The 16,747-nt window shown below is 29.7% G+C and overlaps 1 long non-coding RNA gene across 1 annotated transcript; it reads left to right on the top strand.

Annotated features, from left to right (window-relative positions):
- Window positions 1–9,010: 9,010 nt before the first annotated feature.
- LOC121125654 (uncharacterized) lies at window positions 9,011–10,897 on the top strand. The gene is made up of 3 exons (XR_005866712.2): window positions 9,011–9,983; window positions 10,040–10,325; window positions 10,394–10,897. It is a non-coding gene; the product is annotated as an uncharacterized lncRNA (long non-coding RNA).
- The last annotated feature ends 5,850 nt before the right edge of the window (window positions 10,898–16,747 follow it).

Genomic DNA, 16,747 nt, shown 5'->3' with positions numbered 1-16,747 from the left:
CTTTAGAAGCAAGACACAGGAAATCATTGGAATTATTAAAAAATCGATGCGTTTTTCTCCTTATATCAACTGAATAATTTGTCAGATATACAATCAAGATTGTTTTTAGAGCAAGAGATCACATTTTATCCTTATCTAAAACATAAGTTTTAAAGTTTGTGTATATTATAAATTAATACAATTGTCAATTAATACTTAGGACCTTCAAGTTTTCTAATCATGGGGGTACCAAGACGTTATTTTAGGTTATACGTCCCTTCTAATATTCGTAATATGAAGATTTAATATATATAATAAAATACGAGATAATAATTATTTGTATTTAAGTCAGTATTTTGAATCTTTCAATTACAAATATAGCGTAAATATTACTTGAGACAATTTTGGATGATTCTATTTGATTTTTGTAATGTAGAAACACATATAATAAAAATTAGAAATAATTAACCTATTTATTTTGGATATGCATGACTCTATTTCACCTTATTTAAGGAGTTATCCGAAAATCCCTTCGCAGACATTTATTATAACATCATGTGTATACTCGTTCTATATAATCTATCCCTAAATTCATCGTATAAATAACCTACTAAAACTCAGTGTTTTGGGAATTTTTTGTCATGGGTTTAAGGAAATTAGAATATGAATATTCAAAATATTTATTGTATCTTATATGTCATGTCTATGGCGTGACAATCAGGATACGTATCTATTTTAATTGAAATTTTTATTTATTTTAGTATTTAAATTTTGATGATTTATAGAACTCATAACTACTTTTCGATTCGAACTTGAAAGTTTTATTGCTCAACAACCGCTCCAAACAACCATAACATTCATTTATTACTTTGGCCCTCTATCATTTACTAACTGTACTTCTCAATAACAAAAATAGAAAAGGATGGGGGTTAAAGGGTACAGGGGAGTAGTTGGTAGGGGATTAAAGGACGAGGGGTAGTTGTTGTTGGGGGGGGTAAAGGCCAGGGGGTAGTTTTTTGGGGCGTAAGTGGCCTACTCCCTTTATAATTACATATATAAGATAAACAAATAAAACATTTACGGAAATAAAGCATAGTTAATAATAAAATTAAAATTTTTTTTTTTTCTATTTACTGTGATTGAGAAGTAAAGTATAACATGAAATTACACACAAAAAAAACATAACTAAATATAATATATTCACTATATATATAGGACGACTATAAATAATAAAAATGGTGTGGAACAAGTCTCTTCTATAGTGTTGGAATCACAATAAATGAAATGTGCTGAATATTGAAGCGAATAATATATTACAAGCCTGTTAATTAATTGAACAACATGATAGACTATGACATTTAATAAAATTATATTAAAATCTCGTTTTATAATAGAAATATATTTCAACAAACACTTATCTATAATGTTTACTTTTTGTGTCAAAAATTTCAATGTCAAAATTCTCTATAACTGTAAGCATTTGGCAATTCGGGTTTTATGTTGGTTTGATGAACAAAGGAAAACATTCAATAGTATAAAAACATGGTGGTTAAATAACTTTATATTTTAAGTTATTGGCAATGTAACATGTCACCTCTGTGACAAGTATCCATCCTGATTATCCCCTATTTTGATTGTTTTATTATTAATTTTAAAAAAAAGTGTTATTAACTTCAAATAACAAATATTCATAACCAATATTATCTAGATGAGAAGTCCGTTTTTTAACAGTTTTGCACTAATTTTGCGAAAAAGGTAGTTAATAGCATTTAAGCACATTGTAAATAGAAAAACAAACCTACCAAGATTTTTTTCGTACATGCAAAACCAAAAAAGTTATGGAAAATAATGTCGTCGGAAAAATAACCATCGATAATTGGTTCATTTTTGCAATTATTGCAAAAACTATGTTATAAAATGTTCCGTAAATTAACAATAGTATACTTGAGTCATTTTAAGTCCACAATTGTAATGTATTTCATATTTCCTTTCCCCTTGTTCTTATGTTCTTGTATTATCTTTTATGTATTAAAGTACTGTATTTTACATAGGATAAATAGTCGCGTATTTTGTAAATAAATTAGAGTATGGTTAGAATACACATGATCTTATAAAGAAGTGTTATATTATTCCTCCACGTGATTTCTTCTCCTCATGTCTCTCGGTCATCGTGGATCTCTCCAACTATAAATAAGTTTGTGGCTCTCCCTCGTCAAGACACAACAACAATGCATCGTTTTGTGGCATTTCTTCTTAAAAATGGAAAATTGACGTTTGATGAAAAAAATAGAAAAATTATTCAGAAAATGACAGATATTTCAGTTAAGCCTCAATTTTTATTTCCCAAATTCATATGCAAACGAAGCTCCAAACAAAATTTCAGCAAACTTTATTTTATCGACAAATCCAATATTCCATCGTCTTCTTGCATTTTTCACCTTTAAAAAAATCAAATGTGCAATTTTCACCTATTAGTGTCATATATTTATTACGTCCAGTTGACGGGGGGGGGGGTGTAACGGATTTAAAGATTTTTAGAGTCGAGGAGGTGTATGGCATATTTCAGAGTCCCCTGCATTGAGAACTGATTGATCACTGTTTCACTGGGGGGGATCAAGTTTTGGACAAACACAGACAAAGGGAAGGGGGTTAAAGATTGTATTTTTTTTTCATGACATCCTTTTCAATATTATGAACTTATTGCTTATTTTCCTCATAACTATTTTGATTTTGAATAAACTTAGAAACGTCGTCCTTATTCGTATAGTTGTTTTTTGGGATTCTAAATAATAAATAAATATAAATTAGACATTTTCTTACTCATTCGCATGTATAAATATATTGTACTATGTTAGAAAAGTTGTATGTCTAATTATGATGAGTCCTATGGTGCATCTTCAAGCTTTCTAATCGTGTAAAAGAATTAAAGTAGGAACCACAATGGAATTTTTTAATCTTCTCATGAACACCTGTAATATGCCTCTTCTAGCTTTTAGAACGTGTAAAAGACCTACAACAATCAGTACATTTGAATTTTTTTATCTTCTGATGAACACCTTCAATATGCGTCTTCAAGTATCCAGATTGTGTAAAATAACTAGAGCAATGACTATATTGGTATTTCTTTATCTTCTACTGAACACCTTCAACATCCATCTTCAAGTCGTCTTCAAAGCGTGTACAAGAAGCAGAGAACATTTGAATTTTATAATAAGACTGTTCTAATAACTAAAGATGAACACAAAACGTGAATGCAAAAAAAAAATTAAGGTGCACTCATTGACTGGGAGTTGTGACGAAAATTGTCAGCATTTTGGGTGATTAAAACAAAGAGACCGACACTCGACATGGTAATCTACACAAGAGCAAGGGAGCAGCTTAGTTGTCATTAGATTAGTTTCAACTACAAACAGCTGTGACGAGGGGAAGAAAGAAATAAAAAAGCACATAGGCAAGAATGACTCCCAATTCCACTCTCAACCAATAGCTCCGCAACATATCCTTAGGATTTTAGGATTACTGTCCGTCTTTTTTTAGCACAAGCAAATGTACAATCAGGTTTCGTTTATTTAAATTTATATTAATGATAACGTATGATGTTGGAAAAGAACATTCACTCTTCTAGTTTCCAACTAAATAAAGTTTGAGATAAAAAATGCTTACGATTAGCTATTACTAATAATTAATTAGCATCACTTACTAGGACTATTATGTACATAAAAGTTTTTGTACATACCTACAATGAGTTTAATATTTCCAAAGACATCTTTTACTGATGTCCTTGCTATTTTTGGAATGAATAATATAATTAAAAAACATAAAAACCCCGCGCCATCATTTTGGAGGAAAAAAAACAGTTGAATATAATCAGGGTTGCAAATAGGGTCCTAACTGGATCTTTTAGTCGATTATTCTGTCGTTTTATGGAACACCATAGTTATTTTATATAGAAGTATACGATGATGTCGAAAAGATCTGGAAGAATTTATGTATTATTAAGCATACGTAGAGGCAATGATTCACGAGGTCAGAAGTCACTATCATAGACCTTGATGAGAAGTGCATTTACACAATGCACTGATTCCTCAATTAAAGAAGATAATATACAAAGAGTGAGGCACAAAGAGAGGAGATCCCTTTACCATGAAGTTGAAAAGAGAATCAAAAGACATATTGCCTATTGAATATCCAAATGGAAAAAATATGATTTCCTAGGAATATAAATGATGTGTGATTTCGAATGAAAATATCCAAAAATCCATTCAAATCACTATGAATTAAATGTATTTCCGTGCAGTTCAGAACTTTTTTATCCTCCTTCGGCTTCTAGCATTTTCTATAATTATTAATTAATACTTATCAGTAGTGAGTAACACTGAACTTGGGTCCACTGTAACGTCATCAAAAAGGTTGCAGCTAACGTCAAACAGACTGCTTTACAAGTTTCTTATGGACACACCTTATATATAGTCACCTTGCTTAAAGCATTAATAAACATTCCAACACTTGCTATATGGCCACCTTGATAAATACCTCGACAACAACTGACGTCATCTCGAGTCCATAACAACAAAAACAACCTCTTCAATAAACATTTCGTCGCTCAATATATTCTGATTCACTACGGTTTCCGGCTTTATTGACATAATAATCCTATTAATTGATAATCGCTACAAGATGTCATTGATATAAATTTAAATAAACGAAAACGGATTGGACATTTGCTTGTACTCAAAAGAGACAGAATAATGCTAAAGATAAGTTGCGGAGCTTTTGGTTCAGAGTGGAATTGAGGATCGACATCGGAGTCATTCTTCCCTATGTCCTTTTGTATTACCAACTTCCCCCCTAGTCACAGCAGTTTGTATTTGAAACTAATCTAATGACTACTAAGCTGTTCTCTTGCCAAACGAATTGTGAGGATTACCATGTTGATTTTCGGTCTCTTTGTTTTAATCGCCCAAAATGCTGACAATTTTTGTAACAACTCCCAGTCAATGTGTGCACCTTAATTTTTTTGCATTCACGTTTTGTGTTCATCCTTTGACGTCCCTAGTTATTAGAACAGTGTTATTATAAAATCTTCTTGTACACGCTTTGAAGACTTGGAGATGGATGTTGACGGTGTTCAGGAGAAGATAAAGAAATACGAATGTACTTACTGCTCTAGTTCATTTACACGTTCTGGAAGCTTGAAGACACATATTGAATGTGTTCATGAGAAGATAAAAAGATTCAAATGTACTTATTGCTCTTGTTCTTTTACACGCTCTGGAGACGTGAAGAGACATGTAGTAGGTGTTCATGAGAAGATTAAAAATTTCAAATGTAGACATTGCTCTAATTCTTTTACACGCTCTGAAAGCTTGAAGAGGCATATTGAAACAGTTCATGAGAAGATAAAAAAATTCAAATGTACTTACTGTTGTAGTTCTTTTACAGAATCTGGAAACTTGAAGAAGCATATTGAAGGTGTTCATGAGAAGATAAAAAAATACCCATGTAGTGACTGCTCTAGTTCTTTTACAAGCTCTGGAGACTTGAAAACGCATATTGAAGGTGTTCATGAGAAGATAAAAAAATTCAAATGTACTTATTGCTCTTGTTCTTTTACACGCTCTGGAGACGTGAAGAGACATGTTGAAGGTGTTCATGAGAAGATTAAAAAATTCAAATGTAGATTCTGTTCTAGTTCTTTTACACTCTCTGGAAATTTGAAGCAGCATATTGAAACAGTTCATGAGAAGATTAAAAAATTCCATTGTGGTTCCTGCCTTAGTTCTTTTACACGATTACAAAGCTTGAAGGTGCATCATAAGACTCATCATAGTTAGGCATACAACTTTTCTAAGATAGTACAATATATTTATACATGCGAATGAGTAAGAAAATGTCTAATTTATATTTATTTATTATTTAGAATGCCTTTATATTTCCTTTCTCGCTTCAGTGATTGTGTTGTTTGTTCAAAGTTTTAAGTGGACGTTCCCATTGTGTTTACATTTTTCAATTTATTAAAAATATAATTATATTTAAAATATTTTCGTTTCATTTATATTCCAATAAGGTTGTTTGCCTTGGGTATTTGTACACGATTTCGACTAGAAGTTTGTTAATATTTAGTTGGTATTAAACGCTAGTAAAATTAGATCAAATCTTTTAAATATTCTTTTTTCCTTCTCAATGGAATAATTATAATATATGAATGATGGCGAATTTTAAAACATACTTAAAGAATTTGTAATTATTTATTGTTTTACAAGACTATTTTAATATTTACATACAATACTTACAATAAAAATTCACTAGATTATAGTACGTAGATTTATAATTAGTGTCTAGTTCTTTACGTTGGCTATATTTTTAAAGCTAAATCTATATTTGTATTATATAATATATTTTAGTACATTGTATAAATAATTTTTTACACTAGATTTGTTTGAAGGTGTGAATTCTTTTCTTCAACAATTTTATTCACACATAATAAATATTTATAAATTGTACATGATTCTGAAGGATTTTGTTAATCTTTTTATATTACAACGACAGAGACTTCCCTTTAACTGTCAATTTATCAAAAATAGACTTCTCATATGGTTGAGGACGAAAACGTTGGGGTAATAAATATCATTGTGTACATTACACAAAGGGGTAAAAAAATTCACCATTGAAACTAAGAATATGAATTATCTTTGAGAGCAAAATCCAAAACTGATCTCAGTTTTTCTCTGGGATGTCAGGTTTCTGAAATGTTCGAGATTATAGTAGTTCAAGACTATTAGCGTTCAGATACATTTTTCATCATTAAAATAATCTCCAAATCGAAGTACAATGAATAAAACTGATGTAAAAAGGTCCTTTATGATTATAGAAATGGTTTTATTGATTCGTTATCTTCTTTTGAACTAGATATATTTCCATCTTTAGGCTGAAAAATGATGAAAAACGACACTCTTCTTGAGACCATTATATCTTATTTATCATTCATAAGTAATATTATAGTTCACATTATAGAAATATCTTTTATTTAAAAATAGAACTATTTAAAAAATGTGAATTTCCAAGGACTTTAATTCGATTTGGTATTTTTGAGTGATCCCATTTTTTAGAGGGGTGAACTAACAAATAGACTACATTGTCTTAATATTATTTACGATTTCATAATGGCGTATACCCCGTCATAAATAATAATAATTAATATCATAATCGTAACATTAACACATAATACTGCGCTTTCCAAAAATTCAAATAAAATAATTATTAATTGTGTTGTGTATATTTTAAGTATTAAAATTCTCTACTCAACAACAATGGATCTCTTCAATGTTTTTATCCTGGAATTTCCTTCCCAATGAAGGAGTCTACTCTACTCTCTTATGAAGTCTGGCAGTTTTCCTCCGATGAATTTTCATTCCGTCGTCCGTCGTGGAATACGGAGTTCCGAATAAGACTAAAAGCATTTCTTGAGATGGGTGATCAAATTGAAAGTATCTTCCATTGGTCCTAATTCTTGAGAACATAAAAGTCAATTTCTGTAGGTCTTCATGAATGAAGAATGATCTTAGGCTTTAAAAATTGTCAAAGTAAAATTTCAAATTGTTGTATACTTTAGTTATATGATTATAACTTATCATTGTTGTAGTACCTAATAAACAAATTATTATTATTATATTTCACATCTAGAGCATTTTATCTGAACCTGAATGTAAAAGAATCCCGTCAGTGTTTCAATCTTTGAATATATTCATTGTTATCATTGGATGGATAGATTCCCAACAAAGGAAAGAGTCGACTCTACTCTCGTATGAAGCTTACTTTTGTTCGGTTTTCTTCTTCGGCAAAAATTTCAACCTGTTATCATTCCAATAGATATTGGAATTTGAGCATCTCTTGTTGAGGAGGAAGTATCTGGGGTTTTTTGCCCTAATTCATAAAGAAATTTCCGTCTTTAATTAATAAAGATCAATCGAAGCAAATGAAAAACACTTTGATATTTATAATTTGTCCCTCCATTTACTCAAATATTTTTGTAAGTTATTTTTGATAAATTTTATAATTGTAACTTTTGTATAAAATTCATGTTCTGATAATATCCAATATATATTTTACTTTATTTAGGTAACATCCAGTCTTTTATTTTATTTTTATAATTGTTGAGTGTAAGACGATGTATGATTTGCCCTTAACCAATTCAACATACATATATTATCTACAGTAACTAGATTTGAATTTAACCTTTAATATGTATCTTCAAAGCTTGAAAAAGAACTAGAACAAATTTGAATTTGTAATAATTAATAATTATATTATTATTTATGACGTCATGAAACATGAATCCTTGGAGATACATATTTTTGAATAAATCTTTTTGAACATTAAACATTTTTCTATAATATAGACTATGATCATCACTATGTATTATGATTTATGAATAAGTTATAAAGGTCTCAAGAAGAATGTAGCTTTTAATCCTTATTCACCACTAAAATGCAAATATATCAAGTTCAGAACAAGATACAGAATGAATAACCCACTTTTTTATAATAAAAAACACTTTTTATAAGTTTTATTAAATCCGACTTTTAATTTGGTGATTGTTTTAAGGGTAAAAAATGACTTTGAAACGAAAATAGTACCAAATTACTATAATACCATATATTTCAGAACTCAGACGAGTGAGAAAAAAACTGAGATCAGTTTTGGATTCTCCGTTTATAGATAAATTTGATTGTTGGCTTTAATTCATTTGTTCCCTGTGATTTTGAACTCCAAAAAATTCACTTCCCCCTACTTGAGGTTAAGTGATGGATCCTTGGTCCACCCAGATATTAGTAGTGTGCTTAGATAGTTTAAAATGGTTATTACCCACTGTATTTTATGTATTTATGTTAAATAATATATTAATTAATTTATAACATCTTAATTTAATGAGAGGTTGCGTTGGAAAAATGTAAACAGTTGGCTGAAGGGTATGTGGCATCTACCTATATAAACATAAAATTCAAAAAAACAAGTGACGTCACTTTTAGAAGAAGATTTAATTTCGACTTAGAAAATGTGCAATAACTCAGTACTTATTCGACAAATAAAAGTAATTTTGGTGTCAACAAAATTCTACACTCTTCATGAATTCCCCGATTTGTTCTTCATCAATGAACGATATTTCTAATATCCGAACTTTGAAGCATGGAGACGTTACATTTCGTGACGTGGGTGTTGAAGAAGGACGTTGAATTGAAAAGTATCTCAAAATTGGTTGTTTCTGTTCATTAGGACCATTGGATCCATTAGGAAATAAAACTCCTTGTTTTAATTGGTTTGATTATGAATATGTTTCTTTTCGGCGAGATCAAAGCTTAGAAATGTCTTTTATTTCTCTATTGAGTCATGAAGCCTATTTGTTTGGTCATTTTGGTGCCCTGGATAGGGAAGGTCAAAAGATCAAATTCCAAATTAGTGGGTCGAGAGTTTGTCTCACAACTTTTTCTTTTCTCATGGCATAAGGGAAATCCAGAGTTTAGGCACTTTATGCTCATTATTTGAAAAATGGGTTCACTCATAAGCAACATAAATGAACTGGAAATCCATCTAATAACCCGTACAACCGGAATATTAATGAAAGAAGAGAAGGTATTCAACATTTGCTGGAGAACCTTATGAAGGATCATGGTATTTTTGTACTGGGAAAAGTTGCATCTCATTATGATCGTAAAGCAATTCGTTTCCCAAGTAATTGGAATAGAAAAATTGTATATAATAAGTATAAAGAATAATGTTTGGATCAAGGGGAGGATAAATATTGCAGTATATCCACTTTTATTCGTCATTGGAAGACTGTGTGTCCCGAATTGACTATTATGGAGCGGCAATGCGATATCTGTCTTATTGATAATGATCATTCTCAAGAATTGGTCTCATTATTCAGAGAATCTATTCAAAAAAAAATCTTTCAAATGATTTGGAAGAAGATACTTCTTCAACATTATTGGATAATTTATTAGAAGGTATCACTCAAATTTATGTTGTTTAATTTTATAATCTACCCCTTTTCTATTATTAGATTCGGCATGCTATTTTGATTGTTCAAGTAATTTATCAACCCATTTAGATCAAGAACAAGGACTCTCACATGAATCTGTAACTGATGTGTTTAAATTACATCGAGAAAGAAAGAAAAAGTGTTTTTCATGCGAAATGTGTGATTTGCACCGTAAATATTTGAAGGAGATAAAAAAATGTGGAACTTGTAAACATTGCAGGAATAAATATCTTAAAAAATCTTGCAAAAAAGTTATCTGTAGGAAATACAACTTATAACCTCTGGATGGAATTAATGTACATATTATGTAAGTATAGTTTTTTTGTTTTATGGAACTAAATTTTTAATAATTTGTCATTTGAAAACTATTTCTAGGGAATTACATTCTGTCAAAAAAGTACCGGAAATTATTATTGATAGGATACATTTAAAAGAAACTGTCGAGTATGACAAGAATTTGGGGCTTGGTTTTGAATTTGTTGATTACGGCGGACAATGTGATTTGGGGGTACGGGGAAGAGAAAGAAAACGAGGGTTTGGTTTGTATGCTTGTTGATTATCGAGCTTATTGGAAACTGCCAATCGCTTATTTTCTTTGCAAGGGCATGCAATCAGGTGTTCTTGCTGGAATAATACGTGAATTTTGTTTTATGTGCAATTGAAATTGGTATTATTGTCTGATCTGTTACAATGGATTGATGAAGAGTTAATTAATATTTCTGCTTTGACTTCGCTTGGAGTTAATATTTTAACGAAGTCTATTCATGAGCAGTCGATGACTTTTTCTCATCTACATGAGGATTGCAATAGTAATGTAGTTGCTATTGTCGATGTGCCTCATTGCTTTCAAAATATACGTGGTGCTTTAGCACACCTCAAAGAACTGTATTGGCATGGGAGAGGAACTGTTAGGTGGAACTTGATAGCCAAACTGTATGGACTTCAAATTGAATACTGTCTTCCTTTAAGAAATAAATTAACTGAGAAGCACATCAAATTTCATCAGAATAAAATGAAAGTCGCTTTAGCAATGCAAGCTATAGCAAGCCAAAGTGTTGGTCGTGTCGTAAAATGGTGTCACAGTCAAGGATTTCCTGGATTTCAAACAGATGATACACTCGCTACAGCTTAATTTTTTTTCTTCAAGTATTTGACATTCTCAACAGTCGCTCAATGAAGGCTCCAGGGTATAAAAGGCACTGAATAAGTAACAATTTCATTTACAAAAAATATTTTTAATGATATTGAAAACTCATATGAAAATGATCTTTGATCCAAGTGGGATGAAAGTATCACTTTCAATGAAAATAACAGGTCCCCTTGGCATTCTTAGTGATATCAAATCTTTTTTTTTTGATTTCAAATCTGGATTCAATGGATCTTTCGTACCTCGCGCTATATAAACTTATGTTAATATATCTATGGTTTTTTCTCTTCGTCTACGAATTCTACGTCATTTTTAACTTTGTTAAAAAATAGCCAAAAAATTATGAGTTATTTATTTCATTAAATCCATTGTGAGGTTAATATTTTAAGGAAATTGTAGCAATTCGGTATATGTTATTTTAGATAAAGGAATTAAATTGTAAGACGAATTTTACAATTAGATTTTCTATTGTAAGTTTTGTTGTGATGACTGCAATACGAAATTTGTAGTACATATTTATTAAATATAATAAGATATTATATTTCGTTTTTATTAATAAAAAAAACCAAACATTAATTTATATGTAGTTGTTTATTTTGGTTTAGATTTTAAATTTATATGTAAGTTTTGTTCAATCCAAACAATATACCTATAGAGGGATGTAAATAATTAATGCCTATTGAGTACTTAATTTAAGTGAACTTAGTTTTATACCTATAGTGTGGTTTAACTTCAATTTTATTGTTATACTAAAAAAATTATGTAAATTAAGATTATCATTTGATACATATATTTTCTAAAAGTTGACAAGATATATTTTTTTAAATCTAAACGTAATGTGCCAACTATTTAATTAACATGATGACTCATGTTAAAGAAAGGATCTAGCAAATGGTTTGAAATTATTTACTGACTTATGAATCATTATCAGTAATAACCATAATCTTTTGCAAGCAAACATAAAGATTAGTTAAAACTGGATTTCAGTATAACTTCAATAAAAATAAATAGTAATATGTTTAATTATTATTTTTATTATAAAGTATAAACCATTTATTCCAAATATTCCCAAAGTTTCAAATAAAATATGTTCTGAATTCATAATGCATGTTTGAGGAATAATATGACTTTAGCGGGTCAGTAAATTTTCATTTTAAAAACTACAGCAATATAGCATTGGGGCGTCTGAAGGATTAGATTTTTTTTTTTTCAGCGAGTGTCATTTTAGCAACATTCATTTGTGCAATTATTTATTTGTAGAAGCTTTTTTTCAGCGAAACTCAGCGATGACTTCATTATTAAAAGTAATCAATCACGAGAGCAGTGTTTAAATTCAAAAGGAATAATTAGTAAGAGCAATAAAGTCTCTTATCGGATTGAATTTCAAGTCTCAATTCTACAAGTTTCTGTAGAGGGATGCATTTACGACATTTATTGGGTGGAATGACATTCAAACACTTTGATTAAAAGGTACTTGTCGAGTAGGATCTTTCAAAAAGGGTAGCATTTTTGCGCGCAGCCTATAAGCTACAATTATTATTTTTATTTAAGCCATAGAACTCGAAAATGACCATTAAAACTTTCAATTCCATAGGTTTGGCGTTTGAAACCTCTTTTAAAAAAATGCCTTAAAAAAGGTGGATTTTGATTAATTTTTAGTCAATTTAGTTTTTTTAATATTGATTAAGTAATTTTCATAAAATAAGCTGGTTAGGTTGCTTTGAATATAGACTACAATAATATTCCACGGATTTTTGTTTAAACTCTTCCTGAGTTTTTAACTAATAAGTAATAATACATACTAATTGATTAATAATTTAAATTTACATGTAAGGGATTAAAACATGTTTATAGATGCTTCATATTCAAAATAATTTATAGATATAAAGGATTCAATTTCCGACGGAATATTTTGTAATATATGTTCACGCAACCTACACTGCTTTGATTAAATTTTTAATTTGTATCAAAACTAAATTGACAAAAATCAATCCAAATCAAACCTTTTTTTAAGCAATTTAAAAAAAAATTGAAATGTAAGGCCTATTCTATAACTTCAGGTAGGATATAAAGCACTTGAAGAAAAAATAAAGATGATAATGGACAGAAAAGTTCTCGTTGCTTATCCGTAGTGAGTAAGGGATTCCAAAAAAACGGACATACAAGGGAGTCCCCGTAGAAACTCTATTTTCTTTTTCTCTATCACAGTTTGTATCTCATTTCTTCTTCTCTCTCTTTGTTTGTATCTCTTGTAGTTGGGGCATACAAATACTTATTGAATTTTAATATGAGATCAATTCAAAAATGAGGTTGAAATATTGTCGTGGCCTTATCTTAAATTGACAACGATATAGAGTGTTTTTGGAGAAGCTCTTTTTAAAAATTAAAGATCATACTTTCACCTATCAAATGCAATACTTTTAAGCTTTTTTGAATCTATTTGTCTTGAAACTATGAGCCTCTGAATAAAAAGCATCAATTTCCCACTTTAAACAAAGATAACTCGAGTCATAAGTATGATGCAGAGATTTTAAAAATTGTTTTAGAATTTTTTAACATTCGGATTTAAAATATATTTACATAATTTATCTTCAACACCGAGGGCTTGAAGCTGCTTTAAACCTTAAAAATAGTCAAAACTAACAAAAATGTATGGCCTTTTTCTAAAGGCCATGAGAGAAAATAAGGCCATATTTGGAATTAGGGGATCAAATTCTATTAAATTAAGCATATACTTTTTCTGTAACATTTTTGTTGTGGCACGGTGTAATTCATTTTTCAAATGCTGAAATGTTTGCATCAATTAATTATTTACTTTGATTTCATGTCAAAATATGGCACTGAATTGTAGTTATACCTTAAAAACTTGATTACTAATAAAATACTTTAAAGTCCAAACCTGTTGAGGTTAAAAGTTTTAATGACCATTTTCGTATTCTATGGCTTAAATAACAATATTGATTGTGGGTTTCAGCCTGCAGGCCCTCCAAGACCTTCATTTCGTTGGATAGTGTAATTTTCGTTATCAAATGTTATGATAGTAAACCTTTGATTCATGAACAATTTTGACTTTGTTCAAAAATATATGTTTTTTTAAGGGAAAAGGTTCAAGAGAGTGAGGACGGATCTTATTGGCTGCTCTTTTTATTTTATCTCTGTTGAATGAAGAAATATTAAAGGACAAAATAAACTAAAGATAGTCCGTATAATATCTACTCTTGGTTCACTATAAGAAAATGTCGCTGAAATGAACGACGCTGAAAAGAAGCTCGCCTAAATAAATACTTCTTCAAATGAATATTCCTAAGGTGACACTTGCTGAAAATAATATTGCTCAAATGAATGTGCAGCAAAAATAATATATAATATCTTGGAAGAGAGGAGGAGGCTCATATGACCATATACAAACTGATCTTTGCAGTCTGGATTATTTTTATTCAAACGCATACGATCCTGGAATAAACAGTAATACTGAGAAGTAAAAACAATTAGCCATATTTGATATTTTAACTCATCCTTCAAATTTGAATGCAATGTACATATACAATTGACTCATATAAGTCGGACATATTGGGCTGTGTGTAGGGGAAAGTGAGGATACATGTTCCAAAAGATCCTTATTTTTTTTTAAACTGTCATAAGTTTCACAATTTAAAAGATAATTCAACACCCGGGCAACCTAACATAGGTACCTCAGACAAATAATTCCAAAGTATTTTTGATGTATAAAAATAAAATAAAAATGGAGTTTGACATGTCTCCTCCATAGTGTTGGAATCACAATAAATGATATGAACTGAATATTGAAACGAATAATATATTACACACATGTTAATTAATTGAACAACATGCTAGACTATGACATTTAATAAAATAAAATTAAAATCTCATGTTTTATAATCGAAATATATTTCAACAAACACTTATCTATAATGTTTACTCTTTGTGTCAAAAATTTCAATCTCAAAATTCTCTATAACTGTAAGCAATAGGCAATCCGGGTTTTATGTTGGTTTGATGAACAAAGGAAGACATTCAATTCTATGAGAACAGAGTGGTTAGATAACTTTACATTTTAAAGTTCTTGGCAGTGCCAGATGTCTCCTCCGTAACAAATATCCTCACTCTCCCCTATATATGATGTAAAAAATAAATTCTTGTTTTTTCCTTATCTTGATTTTTGTTCAAGATTATCTTTATTGTGACGCACTAAATATGTACTTCCATTTCTTTTTAATATGAGGAACTGAGCTTTAGCAATACATGTTCGTCAAAATGTGTTCTCCGCAGTCAGAGAGACGGACAAACTTTGCTGTATTTTAATATAGATAGTATTAAAATTAAAAATAGAACCCTTTTTATAGGTATTTATTAAAAATATATATATTTGTGTTCTTATTTATCTGAAGGTGAGGGCCCGGCTCATAACTAGTAAGAATTGATAGTTTAAATTTATATCATATGCTTGCTGAAAGGTATTAATCCCCTGATAACTTTGGTACTTTTGTAAATACCAATTATTATCATTTCTAAAGAGGAAACGTTGCTAAATCCTCCACTTTTTAAGAGATTGAGACTCCCTTCTTTTAGAAAAATCAACCTTTTAATCAGCTTACACTAATTAATGCTTGAATTTTTTTTCCAAAAAATTTAACTTTTTGTTAACAGCTGTGGATTTTTGTAAAAATTTTCTAAAAATGTGTAAAATTTCTTATGAAAACTATAGTTTTTGAATTTTTTTTTCTAAAAATTTAATTTTTTTTTTTTTGAGTGAATAGCTGTGGATTTTTGAAATTTTTATATAAAATAATTAATGCTTGAAATTTTTTTCCCAAAAAATTTAGGTTTTTGTAAACAGCTGTGAATTTTTGAAATTTGTATACAAAAAAATTAATGCAAGCATTTAGATTTTAATTTTGGGATTCCCCCTCCCCCAAAAAAAAAAAAAAAAATATATAATCCTGTGGAAGCCCCTGATATCTCTCCTCAATAATGAAAGACTAATAATTTTTTGATTTTTGAGAAAATAAATTACTATAATGTCATGAGCCAGGGAGTACCCAAAATTAACGTGATCATTATCACAAATTGAAGATTTTTTGGGAGGAGAACAGCTGACCTGATATGACGTTCAATTTCACTGTGATTCGAGCAGCTATGAGCTAAAGGCAATAAATGACTAAGATTTGAATCCTCAATTCTACTCCAAGTCCAACGAGGAATTCCACTCTGCAATAAGAGTATATTATTCATTTTAAAATTACTGTAGAAATAATATGACTGTACATAAGAGATAAATAGCATTTGGTATGATTGACTTATTTGGCTAACTACCAGATGATTTTTGGCCTTTTTGTGTTTATTTTTGTATTAAAAATTGCGTGATACAATATATGTAACAACATGTAGAACGATGGATGTTAACGACCCTCCTTAAACGATAGTGGATATTACAAATGATAACCATTTATTTTTTAATCTTTATATCTGTAATGATGCTTAGTTTTGCAAATGATGATGGACCCGGGACTTCCTTTAACATGTTTTCTTAGCTAAAACGGGCTAAACTCTCTCTATTTCCA

Source organism: Lepeophtheirus salmonis, chromosome 10 (assembly GCF_016086655.4).
Source record: "Lepeophtheirus salmonis chromosome 10, UVic_Lsal_1.4, whole genome shotgun sequence".
Taxonomy (NCBI): domain Eukaryota; kingdom Metazoa; phylum Arthropoda; class Copepoda; order Siphonostomatoida; family Caligidae; genus Lepeophtheirus; species Lepeophtheirus salmonis.
Note: the sequence above shows the minus strand (reverse complement) of the source record. Positions and strands in the feature narration are given on the sequence as shown.